General features: G+C 39.7%; 1 long non-coding RNA gene across 1 annotated transcript in view; it reads right to left on the minus strand.

Annotated features, from left to right (window-relative positions):
- Window positions 1-432: 432 nt before the first annotated feature.
- Window positions 433-16,813, minus strand: part of LOC148152076 (uncharacterized) — a 30,272-nt gene continuing 13,891 nt past the window's right edge. The window contains exons 2-3 of the long non-coding RNA XR_015757168.1: window positions 7,984-8,081; window positions 433-558 (exon numbers count right to left, since the gene is read on the minus strand). This is a non-coding gene — a long non-coding RNA (uncharacterized LOC148152076). The remainder of the gene's footprint in view (window positions 559-7,983; window positions 8,082-16,813) is intronic.

Consider the following 16,813-nt stretch of genomic DNA (forward strand, 5'->3'; position numbering starts at 1 on the left):
AATTTCTGAATTGCTTTGGTTTGACTTGAGCTGCCCCAAGGGGTACAGGCAGCAAACTAAACTAACAAGGGTATACCAAATATACCATTGGCTAACCAACAGTGAAAACAACCTGTGAAGGCATTACTTCTTCGAAATTGTGATTCATCATTTCTTCACTCAACCAAGTAGTGGTTTGTTACAATAGTTTGTGTTTCATCATGTGACCATAATCACAGCTTTTATTTTTGCTGAATCCCACATCAAGAATAATTAGTTTTTAAAATAATTGATTTGCCAACCTAAATAAAACCGATTCACAGGGCTGTGCACAGAGGAATAGACATCAAAGTTCAAATAATAATTCATTTAAGTGTCCACAGAAATGTCTAAGTGCACGTTAGATAAAAGAAACAATGCATTTTGTGTTTTCATTTAATTAACCTACAGCACACACTGCTGCCTTCTGTCTCTTCAGGAATACTTCATGCAGAAATTTCACATCCTGGGTCATGAAACCTGCAGCACAGAACTGTTCCAATGAATTCGAGTGATTTGAAGTGACTTGACAGGCAAGGGCTGCAAACCCCAGAATCATGTAAAATGCAAGAGAAACACTATGTTTAAAACTGTGTTTAGAAAAGAGGATGAAAAAATTAATCTTTAGGAAAGAAAGTGTCTCTCAAACTACAAGATTTCTCAAAATAGCACTTCATGAAGAATTAATGTTTTCTACATGAAGCAAACTTTTGCAGATATATTAATCTTATTAATATATTTGTACAAAGATATTAAAGTCAAATGTTTTGGAATTAAAAATTAATTGCGTGCTGTGTATGCACAAATGACATAAAAAACCATTTGCTCATCCAATGAGTCCTGTGGAGGGAAAGAAATATGAAGCATTTCTCGAAAACTCTTAACATTTATCAAAAATTTATGTGCAAGATTGAATATCAAAACTGCTCTTTTATAATCTTTATGACTTTCCTATTATTAATAAAAATATACAATAAGCTGTCCAATAAAATATTATTTATTTTCAATGTTTGTTGAACATGTCATGGTATGCTTTAATGCTCACACGTTCTTTTTTCAAATCTTAAAGACATCAGTATCGCATAATTTTGTAATTGGAAAATTAAACAATCAACACAAAACATGGCAATACTCATTACACGCTTTAAATAAATATTGGATCAAAATCTACTTCTTCATGAGGCATTGGAGTAGATCATGATCTCATATGAATTTCTTTCAATTTTTATTTCTAAGATCAAATCATGCCAATTTACTCTCACATCTTTTAAACTATTATACAATTTCAAAATCTAACTCCTTAATTAATTTCTGCCAGAATGTTTATCTTGAATATTTAAGTGGAATGCCTTCCTTATTTTAGATCAATATGGTAAGTGTGAGCTCAATGGCTTAGACTGGATCATATCAACTGATGGTTAATGCCCCTAGGGAAGGATGTGGGACACCTTATATTGGCCAGTAATGGAGTTACAAAATCACTTCAGCAAAAGTAAACCTGTATTCTTCCCCCACACAATCAATAAACTGCTGAGATTTGAGTCCCTAAATATGACCCCATTCTTCCTAATTTAACAAAGGAAGATACTGCAATAGATTGTAATGGGCATTATTATCATCATAATGAAAACAAGATCTATCACTTCAAACTAAACTTTGTGCAAGGCAGGACAGCTCTAATAAAGTATTGATATGCAAATAAGGTGCTGGCTAATACATCACTCTGACAGAGAAATTAATTAATCAAAGTTTATTATTGAGCAATAATGTCAGAATAAACATATTCATCTGCATTTGACATTCAAGATTGAATGAGACTAATATTCCAGTAACTGCACCACAGCAAGCCTCCCATATTTCTGAGTTAGACTATCTCACATTGATGAATCTGACTGGGAACTGAATATTCATGGCTATTTGACATTAGGAAGAATAGACAAAAAGGAAAAGGAGGTGGTGTTGTGCTGATAGGAAGGGATGGGATCAGTACATTAGTGAGGCAGGATTAGGATTTAGAATCTGCCTGGATTGAGCTACTAAACAACGAAGGGCAGCCATCATCGGTAGGTTTGTTTACAGGCCATCAATCAGTAGTCATCGTGTAGGTCATGGTATTTATCAAAAGATCAGAGAACAACGAACAATGTGTAAGATAATAACCATGGTGACCACAATCTGCATTTAGACTGAATAAATTTAATGAGCACTAATGCTGCAGATGATGAGATATTTCTGGAGTGTGTTAGGATTAGTTTTCTAGAGCAGTATGTTGAGGAATCAACTGGTCAGCAGGCTATTTTAGATGTAGATTTTTGTAACTAAAATGGGCTAATTAATGATCTTGTTACAAAAGAACCTTTTGGGGATGAGTGACCAAAGTATGGTAAAAGTGAGAGGGATAATCTAAAGCTAGGGTAATATATTTGAATGAGGGGCAAATTGTTGCGATGGATTGGGAAAATACATTAAAATACCCATCTTAGCACATGGGTAATAAATACTCTTAAAGAATTATCATCAATTTTACAGTAACTATACATTACTTCATGGCTAGAAAAAAATAGTGAGCCGTGACTAACAAAGGAAATTAAGTATTGTATAAGATTGAAAGAAAAAGCTCATAAAGTTGCCAGAATCAATATTAATTCTGAAGATTGGGGAATTTTTAGAATATATATAGTAATGGTGAACCAAAAACCAATTTAAAAAATGGAATAAAATGTGAATGTAGGATGTTCTATATGATGTAATAATGAAATACTTGGTTCACAGAAGTGTGGATGCAACATATGGAGAATTTATAAAGGGGAGTAGAGAAATAGCAAAGAAGCTAGATGATTACTTTGCATCCACTTTCACTGAGGAAGATACCAAAAATCTCCCAAAATCAGAAATCAAAAGAATTTGGGAGAATTGTAAGAAATGATTATGAAAAGAAGATTGTGTTAAGGGACATGATAGTTTACATCGCAAGAGTTAACCATGGGGAAAGTGGGTGCATTGTGATGTCTATCAAACATTCTACGGATTCTGGAATATTTCAGAAGGTGGAGAGAGAATAGAAGGTGAACATGGGAACCACAGCCCTGTCAGTCTTCCAGCAGTAATGGGGAAAGAGATTTCTGCTGCTTTCTGTACTGTTGTGAACAAATCTTGGTGTGAAGGCCATGTGTACCATGCCTCTTGATGGCCAGAACCTGCTTTATGCATCTGGAAGGAGATCTTCAGCCACTGGGAAGAGACAATCGAGGAGGAGTTTTACAATGTCTGCAACAAATCTGTAGTTACAAAAATTTTCTTATCACCATTTGGAAACTGATCGTAATTAAGGCATCCTAAATGTCCCATGGTATACTGTTCTTCCACCAGATGTTTCTTTTTTATTCACTCATGGGACCTGGGCATTTATTGTCCATCCCTAGTTGCCCTTGAGAAGGTGGTAGTGAGCTACCTTCTTGAACCGCTGCAGTATGTGTGCTGTCGGTAGACCCACAATGCCATTCAGAGGGAGATCCTGACTTTTGACACAGCAACAGTGAAGAAATGGTGATATATTTCTAAGAGGATAGTGTGTGTGTGTGTTAGAGAGGAACTTGCAGGAGGCGTTCTTCCCATGTATCCATTGCCCCAGTCCTTTTAGATGGAAATGGTCATTGGTTTGAAAGGTGCTGTCTCAGGATCTTTGGTGAATTTCTGCAGTACATTCTGTAGATAGTACACACAGTTGCGACTGAGTGCCAGTGATGAAGGAAAGGGATGTTTGTGGGTGTGTTCCCATCAAGCAGGCTGCTTTTGTCTTGAATGGTATCAAGCTTCTTGAGTTTTGTTCAAGTTCATTCAGATAAGTGGGAGTATTCCACAACACTGGAGTGGAAGAAAGTCATTCTTGGTTCTAGGGACTGTTGCAAAGATGGAGTAGGGAAAATGCAAGAAACTATGTTAAAGGATGCAATTATTTTGATGATATTGTTCTGATTGGGCATAGCCATCATGGATTTCTAAAAATAAAATCATATTTGATTAACCTGTAGTTGACTTTTTGAGCATGTTACTAACAGAGTTGTTTAATAGCAATTGGTGGATCTAGCTGCAAGGTGGCTTCAAAAGCAGTTAGACAGACTGAGTGAGTGGCAGATGGAATATAACATGTAACAACTTGAGGTAATCCACTTGGTAGTTGGGACAGATATAGAGCGTATTTCTTAAATGATAAGGGGTTAGGTGATATGGCCAAACAAAGGTGTCCTATCAATGATGTCACTGAAGGCTAACATGCAGGTGCAGCAAGCTATTAGAAAGGCTAATGAAATGTTAGCTTTTATCATGAGATGATTTGAGCACAGGAAAAGAAAAGGGTTGCTGCAATTATACGAAATATAGTTTAGACCACAGCTGTAATGATGTGTGCAATACTTTTTTCTCTTAATTTATGAAGGATCTTATTGCCATCGAGGAAGTGCATCACATCTTGAACAAACTTGTCTCCAGGGTGCCAGAACTGTTCCATAAAGGGAGATAAGGAAAACCCAACCTATATTCTCTTGAGTTTCGGAGAATGAAGGATGACCTCATTGAAATCTTCAAAATATTTAAAAGGATAAATAGGGAGATGCAGGTAAGGTGTTTTCCCTATTTAGGTGTCTACAGCAAGGAGCCACAATTTCAGATTAAGGGGGAAATCATTTGGGACCAAGAGGGGATTTTTGATTATTTCAGACACTTGTGTATCTTTGGAATTCGAGTGTGTGGTGCTGGAAAAGCACAACAGGTCAGGCAGCATCCGGGAGAATCAACGTTTCAGGCATAAGCCCATTCCTGATGAAAGGCTTATGCCTGAAACATCGGTCCTCCTATTCCTCAGATGCTATCTGACCTGCTGTGCTGTTCCAGCACCATACTCTCGACTGATCGTCAGCATCTGCAGTCCTCACTTTCTTCTATGTTTGCAATTTCCCCAGCCAGAAAGTGGTGAATCTCTGTCTTTCAAGCTTTTCATTATTCAATTTGACCAGTTTCTAAATGATCAGCTGATATGGGAAAAGTGCGAGAAAAGGCATTGAAGTGGGTGATCAGTCATGGTTAATTGAATGCTGAAATAGGTTTGGAGGGCTGAATGGTTATCTCCAGCTCCAATGTTCTTATGAATCATTGTCACACGTTATTCACAAAATAACAGTGTTGAAGAAGTAGGTTCTAATGCATGAACCGTGGGCACCAGTACTGACGAAGGAGGGATCAGTACTGATGGGATGGTTTCCATGCTGCAGCAATATTCTGGCCAGCTGCAAAACTAGGGAAGCAGAGAAGCCTTTAAACTGTGAGGGTAAGGAATCAATTTGGGAAGATGTGGTATATCAAAGTAAAGGGCCAAGGAGAAAGATATTAATATGGGAAATGGGAAACAAACCATGGCATGGATAGAAAGTATACATTTAGGAATAAACAACAAATAAGATTAGAATTTAGAAAAAGCATGAAAGGATTTTAAAAAAAACACTCTATACTGAATGCACATTACATCAGAAACAAAATAAATGAACTCAGAGCACAAGTAGAAATAAATAAGCATGATCTGCTTGCATCCACAGAGATATGTCTGCAGGATAACATGGATTGTAACTTGAATCTTGAAGGATACAGGACAGTAAGGAAGAACAGGAAGCTAGGAAAGGTGGAGGGTTGGCTTTGTTAGTTAATGATGATATCAGCACAGAGGGAAGACACAAATTAAGGAAACCCAGATGTGAAAATGTTTTGGCTTCATTTCGCATGTGAGAGTGGGATAAAGGCCCCTTAAGAGTAATCAAATATAAGGTGAAGTATAAAAAAATTGTAACTTGTCAGAAAGGTACAACAATAATCATGGGATATTTCAATCGACATATGGACTGGAAAAGTCACTTGAGCAAAGGAAGTCGAGATATGAAATTCATAGAATGTTTCCAGACAATTTCTTAGAAAATCAAGTTCTGGAGCTGACTAGAGAATAGGTTATATTGGATCTGGTCCTGTGCAATGAAATTGTTTTAATTAATGATCTCCTGGTGAAGGCATCCCTGGGTAACGGTGACCATAACATGATTGAATATTACATGCTATCTGATGAAGAGAGTGGTGGGTCTGAGACTAACTTAAAATATAAATAAGGGCAATTATGACAGTACGAAAGCAGAGCTTGCAAAAATGAATTGGCAAATTAGGTTAAAGGATAGGTCAATAGAGCATACCACTGTGCAAAAGTGTATCATTGTATAAAGGCCACATATCAGAAGATTGGACACAATATAAATAAAACAGAAATGAATGAAGAAAATAATTCATGTGGGTGGCACGGTGGCACAGTGGTTAGCACTGCTGCCTCACAGCGCCGGAGACCCGGGTTCAATTCCCGCCTCAGGCGACTGACTGTGTGGAGTTTGCACGTTCTCCCCGTGTCTGCGTGGGTTTCCTCCGGGTGCTCCGGTTTCCTCCCACAGTCCAAAGATGTGCAGGTCAGGTGAATTGGCCATGCTAAATTGCCCGTAGTGTTAGGTAAGGGGTAAATGTAGGGGTATGGGTGGGTTGCGCTTTGGTGGGGCGGTGTGGACTTGTTGGGCCGAAAGGCCTGTTTCCACACTGTAATGTAATCTAATCTAATCTAATCTAATCTAATAATTAACAAGGAGTGAAACACCTAAGTACAAGAGAAAGCTAGTAAGAAATATAAACACAGACAGGAAAAGATTTGAGAAATAATTTAAAAAGAAAAGAGTTAACAAATCAAATAGCTGTCCTGTAGAAAGTGAGATTGTCAAATTACTATTGGAACCCAAATAGAAAGCAGGTGAATTGAACAGATATTTTGCCTTGGCCTTCACCATAAAGGTTACCAGGTAACATACCAGAAGCAACTTTAAACATGAAACGGAAGAGAGGCAGGAATTCAGGAAAATCATAATCATCAGAGAAGTGATACTAAACTGCAAGCTGGCAAATGTCCAAGTGCTAATAGATTTCATTATTGGATTTCAAAGGAGCAAGATCATTGTTGCATTGGGTCTTAATTTTCCAAACATCCCTTGATTTGGGGAGTGTTCTAATAGACTGGAAGGTAACAAATACAACCTCTTATTTAAAGATGGTTAGAGCCCAAAAGCAGGAATCTGCAGATCAATGAGCTTCACATCTGTCAAACTGTGTGTGTGTATGTGTGTGTATACACCACTAAAGTTATATAAGTACGGAAACTAAGTTCATTAAGGTTAATGGTATATATAAATGCTACCTGTCAACCTGATTCTTGACAATAAATAAATTGGGAATTCTGTGTACTTATAAAATCTTTAACTTTTTAAATGACTTCGGGAATAGCTGGGTTTGAGTTCCAATGCACTATCTCAGACAAGAGCCTTCCCATCTGAAGTAACTGAGTCAAATGCAGGAGTCCATGTGGCCAGAATGGATTGATGTTGAAAGCACTTTCTTCAACCATTTATATCCTGAAATCATGTTGACAGCAATTGAGAGTAGGCATGTGTTAAAATAATTAAGGAGCTAGTGTGGCTAGGGTGGGTGGGAATATACAATGTTTGTGGGTGAAGCTCCTGATGAAGAGTCATGTAGACTCAAAATGTTTGCTTGCTTTCTCTCCTGACCTGATGTCATCTCCAGAATTTTTTATTTTAAATTAAAGTAATTTTCTCAACACCTCTTTTTCTTTTTTCATATCTGTGAGCACCTGAAGCACATTAAACACCGAAAGTCAGATTATTTTTTAATCTTTAAAATATCAAGGATGTTGCTGAAATGAAAAGCATTAGAAAGATATGATTGGACATAATTTAGGTCCATACATTCCATTTGTGTCTTTGCAACGCTATGCAACATTTCTTCACATGTAAATTTTACATAAATGCAAACTGCTGTTTCTTAACAAATCTAACTTCCGACCACATCATTTTGTTTTAATGTCATGGAATTAATTACCTTTGCGCATTAGGGCACATGCGAAGCACCATATTTGGCAGTACGTGTCAGAGTCACATCAGCAATGTCCCGAGTCAATATGAGCATCAAATCAAATTCTGAAATGATGTTGGAAGAAGAGCAGACATTATTGAAGCCAACTAAATGCATTAAGGTTAATGGTATATATAAACAGGCATTACCCAGACTTGAAGGGCGAGGCAAACCCATTAGTGATGGCTGCAGAGTGGAGTGTATGGCCATGGCGTGCTGCTCTTTTGCTTCTCCTGAATTCGCAAAAGCGGCATTGGAAATCATTGATCAGACTGAGAGGAAAACTGCTGAAGTGCCGCTAGTATACTGGTAGCTAAAATACTGATAATTCACTGCTTGATCCTAAGTTGCTGTCTATCAGAGCTCCGTCTGCCTTTTCTGTTCCAAAAGAATCCTCTTGTGTTGAAGCCAGAATGTGAGACTATTGCATGAATTAGGAAATGTTGAAGAACTGTGACAAGCAAAGGACCCTTTCACTTAGGGATATTGTCCACTATACACTGTTCATAAATGGAGAACTGCAATTTCCTTCATTCATCCAAACCTGATATCAAGTGCTTTAATGATGATAGATCAAGGGAAATCTGGTAGAGAGGGGGTTCATTAGCTGAATGCCACCCAGGAAATAAACTAATCTCTGCTAATCTATGCTGTTATATTTAAATGATGGTGTGCTCAGGGTGCTTTACTTAACCAACCTCCCTGCCTACCTATTACCCCAAGTAAAACATATAGAAAGAGGCAGTAATTTACTAAAGGTCAGGCAGCATCCGAGGAGCAGGAGAATCAACATTTCGGGCAAAAGCTCTTCATCAGGATGAAGGGCTTTAGCCCAAAACGTTGATTCTTCTGCTCCTTGGGTGCTGCCTGACCTGCTGTGCTTTTCCAGCGCCACATTCTCAACTCTGTAGTCTTCACATTCTCCTAGTAATTTACTGAAGCTGATCAGCAAGGCAATTGTTTTATTAACTCAAATAATGCATCATTTTTAATCTTCATGGTTTTGGTCATGCTGTGATTCAACATGAAAGCTCACTGAAAGTCATCCTGAAACAAAGTTACTACAGTCTTCAGGAACTGTCTGCTTAAAATCCCCTTCATTATCCTTCCTGTTCAGCTTCAATGTATTTTCCAAGCTGACAGCACTGGCTTCCTCCATTCCACAAAGATCACACTGAAACTTGTCTTAACATGGGCGGCACGGTGGCACAGTGGTTAGCACTGCTGCCTCACAGCGCCTGAGACCCGGGTTCAATTCCCACCTCAGGCGACTGACTGTGTGGAGTTTGCACGTTCTCCCCGTGTCTGCGTGGGTTTCCTCCGGGTGCTCCGGTTTCCTCCCACAGTCCAAAGATGTGCAGGGTCAGGTGAATTGGCCATGCTAAATTGCCCGTAGTGTTAGGTAAGGGGTAAATGTCGGGGTATGGGTGGGTTTCGCTTCGGCGGGTCGGTGTGGACTTGTTGGGCCGAAGGGCCTGTTTCCACACTGTAATGTAATCTAATCTAATAAGAACAAGGAGCAGGAAGAGGAGTAGGCAATTCACCCCTTGAGCCTGTTCCACCATTCAATACAATCATGGCTGATCTTACCTAGGCCTTAACTCCTCTTTCCTGCACACTCCTCATAACCCTTTGACCTATTACTAATTAAAATTCTGTCTGTGTCCTGCTGAAATTTAGTAAGTGTTGCAGGCTCCACCGCACTCTGGGGTAGTGAATTCCACAGAATCGTGACCCTTTCAGAGAAGTAATTGCTCCTCACCTTAGTTTTAAATCTGCCACCCTTTAGCCTAAACTATGAGCTTTAATTCTATTTTGCCCCATGAGGGGATTGCTGTAACATCCTTGACATCAGCGATGGGTCACACCCTGACCCGCAACCAAGGCGATAAGCTCACTGAGCATTCTGCGAGAGGATGGTGAACAGTCAGATGTTGTGGTATACGCCAGTACAAATGTCACAGATGGAGGAGGGATAAGGTCCTGCAGGCAGGTTTTTAGAGAGTAGCAAACACAGTGTCAAAGATAATACTTTCCAGGTTACTCCAGAGTACCATGGGCAGGTGAATATAGAAAACACAGGATGGAGCAGATGAACACAAGGTTCAAGAGATAGTGCAGGAAGGAGGGCTTTAGATTTCTAGGATATCGAGATTGATTTTGGGGAGCTGTGCAGGATTATCCAGCTGCAATGGGACAGAACCAGCCTCATATCCTCTTGGAACAGTTTGCTAATGCTGTTGGGAACTATTTCACTGTGAAGACGGGAGCAGGATTCAGCACCTGGAGGGGTATGTGAATAAGAAGGGTTTAGAGGGATATGGGCCAAATGCTGGCAAATGGGAGTAGATTAATATAGGATATCTGGTCGTCATGGAGGAGTTGGACCGAAGAGTCTGTTTCTGTGTTGTATATCTCTATAACTCTATGATTGTATGAGAAAGGAGATAGTGACTTTAATCTGCATGTAAACTGTCAAAATCAGATTGATAACAGTGGCATGGATAAAGATTCTACAGAATACTTCTGAGATAGTTTCTTAGAGAAGCACATTTTGGAACCATCCAGACAGCAGGTTATATAAACTTATTATTTTGTAATCCGTCAAGACTAAATTAATGACCACAAAAGTAAGGCACCTCTGGGTAGCAGCATACACAATGTAATTGAACTTTCCATCAGGTTTGAAAGGGACAAGTTTGGTTCTAAGACTAGCATTTTAAACCTAAATAAAAACAACTCTGTGGGTGTAAAAACTGAACTAGCTGATGTGAAGTGGCAGCTGAGTCTTTAGGATTGAACAATAAAGACACATTGACAGACATTTAATGGAATATTTCAGAATACTCAGAAATATATTCCCACTATAAAGAAAAATTCCAAAGAGAAGACCCACTCTTCTGATTAAATAAAGAAGTTAGGGAATACAACAGGCTTCAGGTAAAAGTTTACAATTGCACAAAGATGAATGGTACATCAGTTAGTTGGTCAGAAAGTAATGAATGTCAGAGAATGACGATAGGTTAATCGGGGGAAGAAATTAGAATATCTGAGGAAACTAGCTAGGAATGTAAACATGAATAGCCCAAGTTTCTACTTATATTTAAAAAGGAAAAGAATAAGTAAAGTGAGTATTGGTCCTTAAGGCTGTAAAAATGTGCAGGTGATAATAGATAATAAGGTAATGAATAAATGTTTTGCTTCTGTTGTCACTGTAGAAGATACAGGGCAGTCAGCTCAACTGGCTTTTCCTTATTCATTTGGGATGTGGGCATCATTGGTAAGACCAGCATTTATTGCTTATCCATAAAGGGCAGTTAAGAATCACCCATGTTGCTGTGGGTCTGGTGTCACAAGGCCACCAGATCAGGTAAGGACGGTAGTTTCTTAACAAAGGTAAACCAAACAATTTTTCCCCAAAAGTCCATTTACAATCATCATTTGATCCTTAATTCCAGATTTTTATTGAATTCAAACTTCACCGCCTACGACAGTGGGATTCAAACTCATGCTCATGGTAATAATTCCCTGGGTCTTTGGATTAACAGTCGAGCAATGATACCACTAGGCCACTGACTTAGAATATAGATTGACACCAACAGTGTGGTTTCAAAGCCCAAACAGGCTGAGGCCACTATTAAGGATCTACCTTCTTAAATTTGCCCCTTGCCTGAGGTGGAGGCTTTCAGGTTAGAGTCACCTTCATTTGTATCTCACGAATGTCTTCTGGGACTACAACTACACCTGCAAAGAGGAGACAAAAATCATTCCAAGTTTAGCTGTAGGTCAGGAGGTGAAATGGAGAGAGGAACTTAGTGAAATGACAGTCATGCAGGAAATGGTACTAAACAAACTGATGGAACTGTGAGCTGACAAATCAAAGACTGTGCCAGGAAGCTACTATGAGACTTCAGTTTTGTACGGGAAAATTTCTAAAGTGTGTTTGGATGAACGCTCATCAGTATTTGTCCAGTTCAATCAGGGAGGAGGTGCTACTGGATCTCATTCTTGGAAATGAGGTGAAACAGGTGAAAATCTTGGAACTATTAGGGAACAGTAATTACAGTGTCATAAGGTTTAAGTTAGCCCTGGTAAAGGAAAAGAAACAGTTGCAATTAAAAAGATGAAGTTGGGAGATAGTCGTTTTCATTGATTTTAGAACTGATTTGTCCCTGGTAAATTGCACCGTCTTTGGTAAGCAAAACTGTAAAGAAATATTGAACTTTGAGTACAGTCCAGGAACATTCCAAAACAAAAGGTAAGGAACCAAAGCACGAATTCTCTTGATAATTAGAGAATAAGAATAAAGACAGAAAAAAGGCTCATTTGACAGGGTCAGGCAGATTATACAAGGTGCAGAAGGGCAATAAAAATGGAACTCAGATGGACAAAGGGAATAAGAAAAAAATTGGCAACCAATGTGAAAAGGAATCCAAAAGTTTTCTACAATTATAAATAATGAATGTGAATAGGTACAGTGTGTCTCTGCAGCTTTAGGACTGAGTCCAAGCTGGAATTCTTGTCTGTTTTCGGCACAGGCATTTCAGACCAGGGCAGATCAGGCAGAGCCAGGTCGGTTGGGTCAAGAGTCAAAGGGTCATTCAGACCATGGGAAAATACAGGCACTAATGCCAGTATCTGGTCGGCATGCCATCACACAAGTGTGAGACAAGAGCAATAAATAACAAAAAAGATTTCTTCCACAACCTACAATAATTAAAATTCATTCCTCAGAGTTGACAGAGAGCCAGATTTGAGACATTGCCAATAGCAAAAGGAGATCAGGTATGGGTTAATTATGGTGCCACTTGTGTAGAAGACATAGAGAGCAACTGAATAAGTCCTACACACCTGCCTTTACCAATAAGAAGAGGAGTGAGCAGAGGTAGTAGAACAGCTAAAAATTGAAAAAGAGGAAATATTAGACAGGGTGGCTGAACTTAAAAGTTGATCATTCATCGGGATCAAAAAAGATGTATGTGAGGAAGCCAAGGGAAGGAAAAGTGGAAATTGTATAGGGCTTGGCTGCAGTTTTCCAGTCCTCCTTAGATATGGAGTGATGACAAAAATCTATAAAACCATTACATCCATCTCAAAATGTATTTAAGGATAAACCCAGCAGCTGCAAGTATTTGTCAATGGTGGTGGGAAAGCTGCTGGAGACAATTACATAAGACAAAAGCAACAATTCCTTGGACCTGAGCTGATTAATTAGGAAAAGCCAGCTGACAGCTTGTGTTTCATTAACTTGTTGAGTACTTTGTTCAATTAACAGTGACAGTCGGTGAGGGCCATATGGTTAGTATAGTGTCTGTAGACTTCCAAAAGATAGTTGACATTGTGCTTCAAGAAAGACTTGCCAACAAAGTTGAAGCCCATGAAAAAAGACAAGAAACGTTTGGATGCATATGATGTCATTTGTTTTTCATGTTAGAGGATGTTATACAGTGGGGTTTGCGAAGAGACTGTGTTAGAATTTTTGTTTTTATATATATATATTTATATATGATATATATGCACACGTATATGTTTATAGTTATTTATATATATTTTATTTCTATATATATTAATGACCTAGACTTGGTCATAATTTCAAAATCTGCAGAAGATACAAAACTTGGAAGCATTGTGAACTGTGAAAAAAAAAGTGATAGACTTCAAGAGGAAACAGGCAGTCTGGTGGAATGGGTGGACAGGAATAGATTAACTCATGAAGTCATGCATTTTGGTAGGGACGGTGAAGAGACATAATATAAAACCACAATTATAATGTGGGTGTAAGAGCAGAGAGATCTGTGAACAGGATGGAGGGAAGTGAGCAAGGTGAGGATGTTATGACAGTCGGCATCACTCAGTGGAGCGGGACTGGTGAGAGCCTTTGCAGAGAAGCAGAAATATCGGCGACAAACCTGAGTGGGGTTCAGGACATACATAAGAATAAGGTTGTTCTATTCTATATTTAAGTAGGCGTAAGAAAAGAAGCAAGGTTTCATGTCTGATTCAGTTGAGATATATCGGAGGATCTCAGCCACCTGATTTGATGAGATTTGGTTTGATTTGTTGTTGTCACATGTGCAAAGTACAGTGAAAAGCTTTGTTTGCAAGCAGTACAGGCAGATCATACTAAGCAAGGATGTACAGATCATAGGGTGCTTAGACAGAGTGAGGCATGCATTGCATAGGAGGTGCCCTAGGGCAAGATCAACATTAACAAAGTCAACATTATTTGACAAGTGGCAACCACCTGATGAAGGAGCAGTGCTCTGAAAGCTAGTGCTTCCAAATAAACCCGTTGGACTATAATCTGGTGTTGTGTGATTTTTAACTTTATACACCCCAGTCCAACACTAGCATCTCCAAATCATAACACTATTTGAAGTTAGAGAGTCCATTCATCTGTCTAATACTGGCAGGGTAGAGCTGTTCTTGAGCCTGTTGGCACATGTATTCAAGCTTCTGTGTCTTCTGAATGATGGAAGAGGTTTTAGGAGAGCAATTTCAGGGTGGGAGGGGTCTTTGATAATGGCACAACAGTGAGAAGTGTAAATGGACTCCATGGATGGGAGGTGACTTCCGTGATGGTCTGGGCTGTGCACACAAACTTCTGTAGTTTCCTATAGTCCTGGGCAGATCAGAAGCTATACCAGGCCATGATGCACCTGGACAAAATGGTTTCTATGGTGCATCTGTAAAAATTGGTGAGGGCCCTTATGAACATGCCAAATTTCCTAAGCCACCTGTGTGCCTTCTTGACCACCGAATCTACATGGGAATTCCAGGACAGATTATCGGTTATTGTCACTCCCAGGAACTCAATGCACCCAAACCTCTCATACCAAAAGAGAGCAGAAGAGAGAAGACGATGAGAAAGGCAGAGAGGAGACAGGTCCAAGAGACCGCGGGGGAAGTACCTGTCAGGAACAAGTTGAATCTTTTGGAAACAGTAGAGACAGATGACACTGCCAGTCCGCGAGGCAGTCAGGTCTGTCAATCAAAAGTTGCCGTGGAGGCAGAGCGGAGGAGTCAGACATCGCACAGAGCCGTGGTAATAGGGGACTCCATAGTGAGAGGAACTGAACAGGGTTTCTGTGGCAACAGGCAGGATTTAAGGATGGTGTGTTGCCTTCCTGGTGCCAGGATTAAGGACATCGCAGACAGAGTGCAGGAAATCCTCAAGGGCAAAGGTGAAGAGCCAGAGGTGGTGGTACATGTCGGCACAAATGATGTCGGGAAGAAGAGGAGGAACATACTATAGCGGGACTTCAGAGAACTAGGAAGAAGGCTGAAAAGCAGGACATCCAGGGTGGTTATCTCTAGTTTGCTTCCAGTTCCTCAGGCTGGAGAGCAACAGAGAAATAATGGACTGGGGAACTGGTGCAGGAAGGAAGGATTTAAATTCTTGGATCAGTGAGGTATGTTTTGTGGTAAGCATAAATTACACAAAAGAGACAGTTTGCACCTTAATAGGTTGGGGACCCAGCATTCTGGCAGGCAGGTTTGCTACTGCAACACAGCTACGTTTAAACTAAATAAAGAGGAGCAGGGGACAAACTGGGAGTTTAAGAAGGAAATTGATGGGAAAGTTAGGACAAGGGAAGTCAAGAAAGACAACGGTATCAATGAAGCAGAAAACTCAAAAAGGGATCACGCCGTAAGGTTGAGTGAAATAGGGCTTGATAGGAAGGATGAAGGCAGTAACAAATTAAAAATACTATATATGAATGCATGAAGTATTAGAAATAAGATGGATGAGCTTGATGCTCTTTTGGAAATTGGCAGATACGGTATTGTGGGGATAACTGAGACGTGGCTTCAAGTGGACAGGGCCTGGGAAATGAATATTCAAGGCTATACGTGTTATCGTAAGGATAGACTGATGGGCAGAGGGGGTGGGGTGGCCCTGTTGGTAAGGGATGATATTCAGTCCCTTGCGCGGGGGGACCTAGAATCAGGGGATGTAGAGTCAGTACGGATAGAGCTGAGAAAGTCTAAGGGTAGAAAGACCCTCTTGGGAGTTATCTACAGGCCCCCAAACAGTAGTATGGATGTAGGGTGTAAGTTGAATAAGGAGCTGAAATTGGCCTATCGCAAAGGTGTTACTACAGTTGTTATGGGGGATTTCAACATGCAGGTAGTCTGGGAGAATCAGGATGGTACTGGACCTCATGAAAGAGACTTTGTGGAGTGCCTCCGAGATGGATTCTTAGATGGTGCTGGAGCCAACCAGGGAGAAGGCAATTCTGGATCTGGTATGTGCAACGAACCAGAATTGATCAGGGACCTCGAAGTGAAGGAGCCATTGGGAAGTAGTGACCATAATACAATAAGCTTCAATCTGCAATTTGAGAGGGAGAGGGTACAATCGGAAGTGACAATATTTCAGTTGAATAAAGGGAACTATGGAACTATGAGGGAGGACTGGCCAAAGTTCAATGGTGCAATACCTTAGCAGGGATGACAGTGGAGGAACAATGGCGGATATTTCTGTGTATAATGCAGAAGATGCAGGATCAGTTCATTCCAAAAAGGAAGAAAGATCCTATGAGGAGGCAGGGGTAGCAGTGGCTGATGAGGGAAGTTAAGAAACATATAAAGTCAAAAGAGAAAAAGTATAATATAGCAAAGATGAGTGGGAAAACAGAGGACTGGGAAGCTTTTACAGAACAACAGAGGATTACTAAGAAGGAAATACGCAGAGAAAAAATGAGGTACAAAAGTAAACTGGCCAAAAATATAAAGGAGGATAGTAAAAGCTTTTTTAGATATGTGAAAGGGGAAAAAATGGTTAAGACTAAAA

This window comes from Chiloscyllium plagiosum, unplaced genomic scaffold (assembly GCF_037043375.1).
Source record: "Chiloscyllium plagiosum isolate Xiang-an unplaced genomic scaffold, Cpla_swu_hap1 HiC_scaffold_1, whole genome shotgun sequence".
NCBI lineage: Eukaryota > Metazoa > Chordata > Chondrichthyes > Orectolobiformes > Hemiscylliidae > Chiloscyllium > Chiloscyllium plagiosum.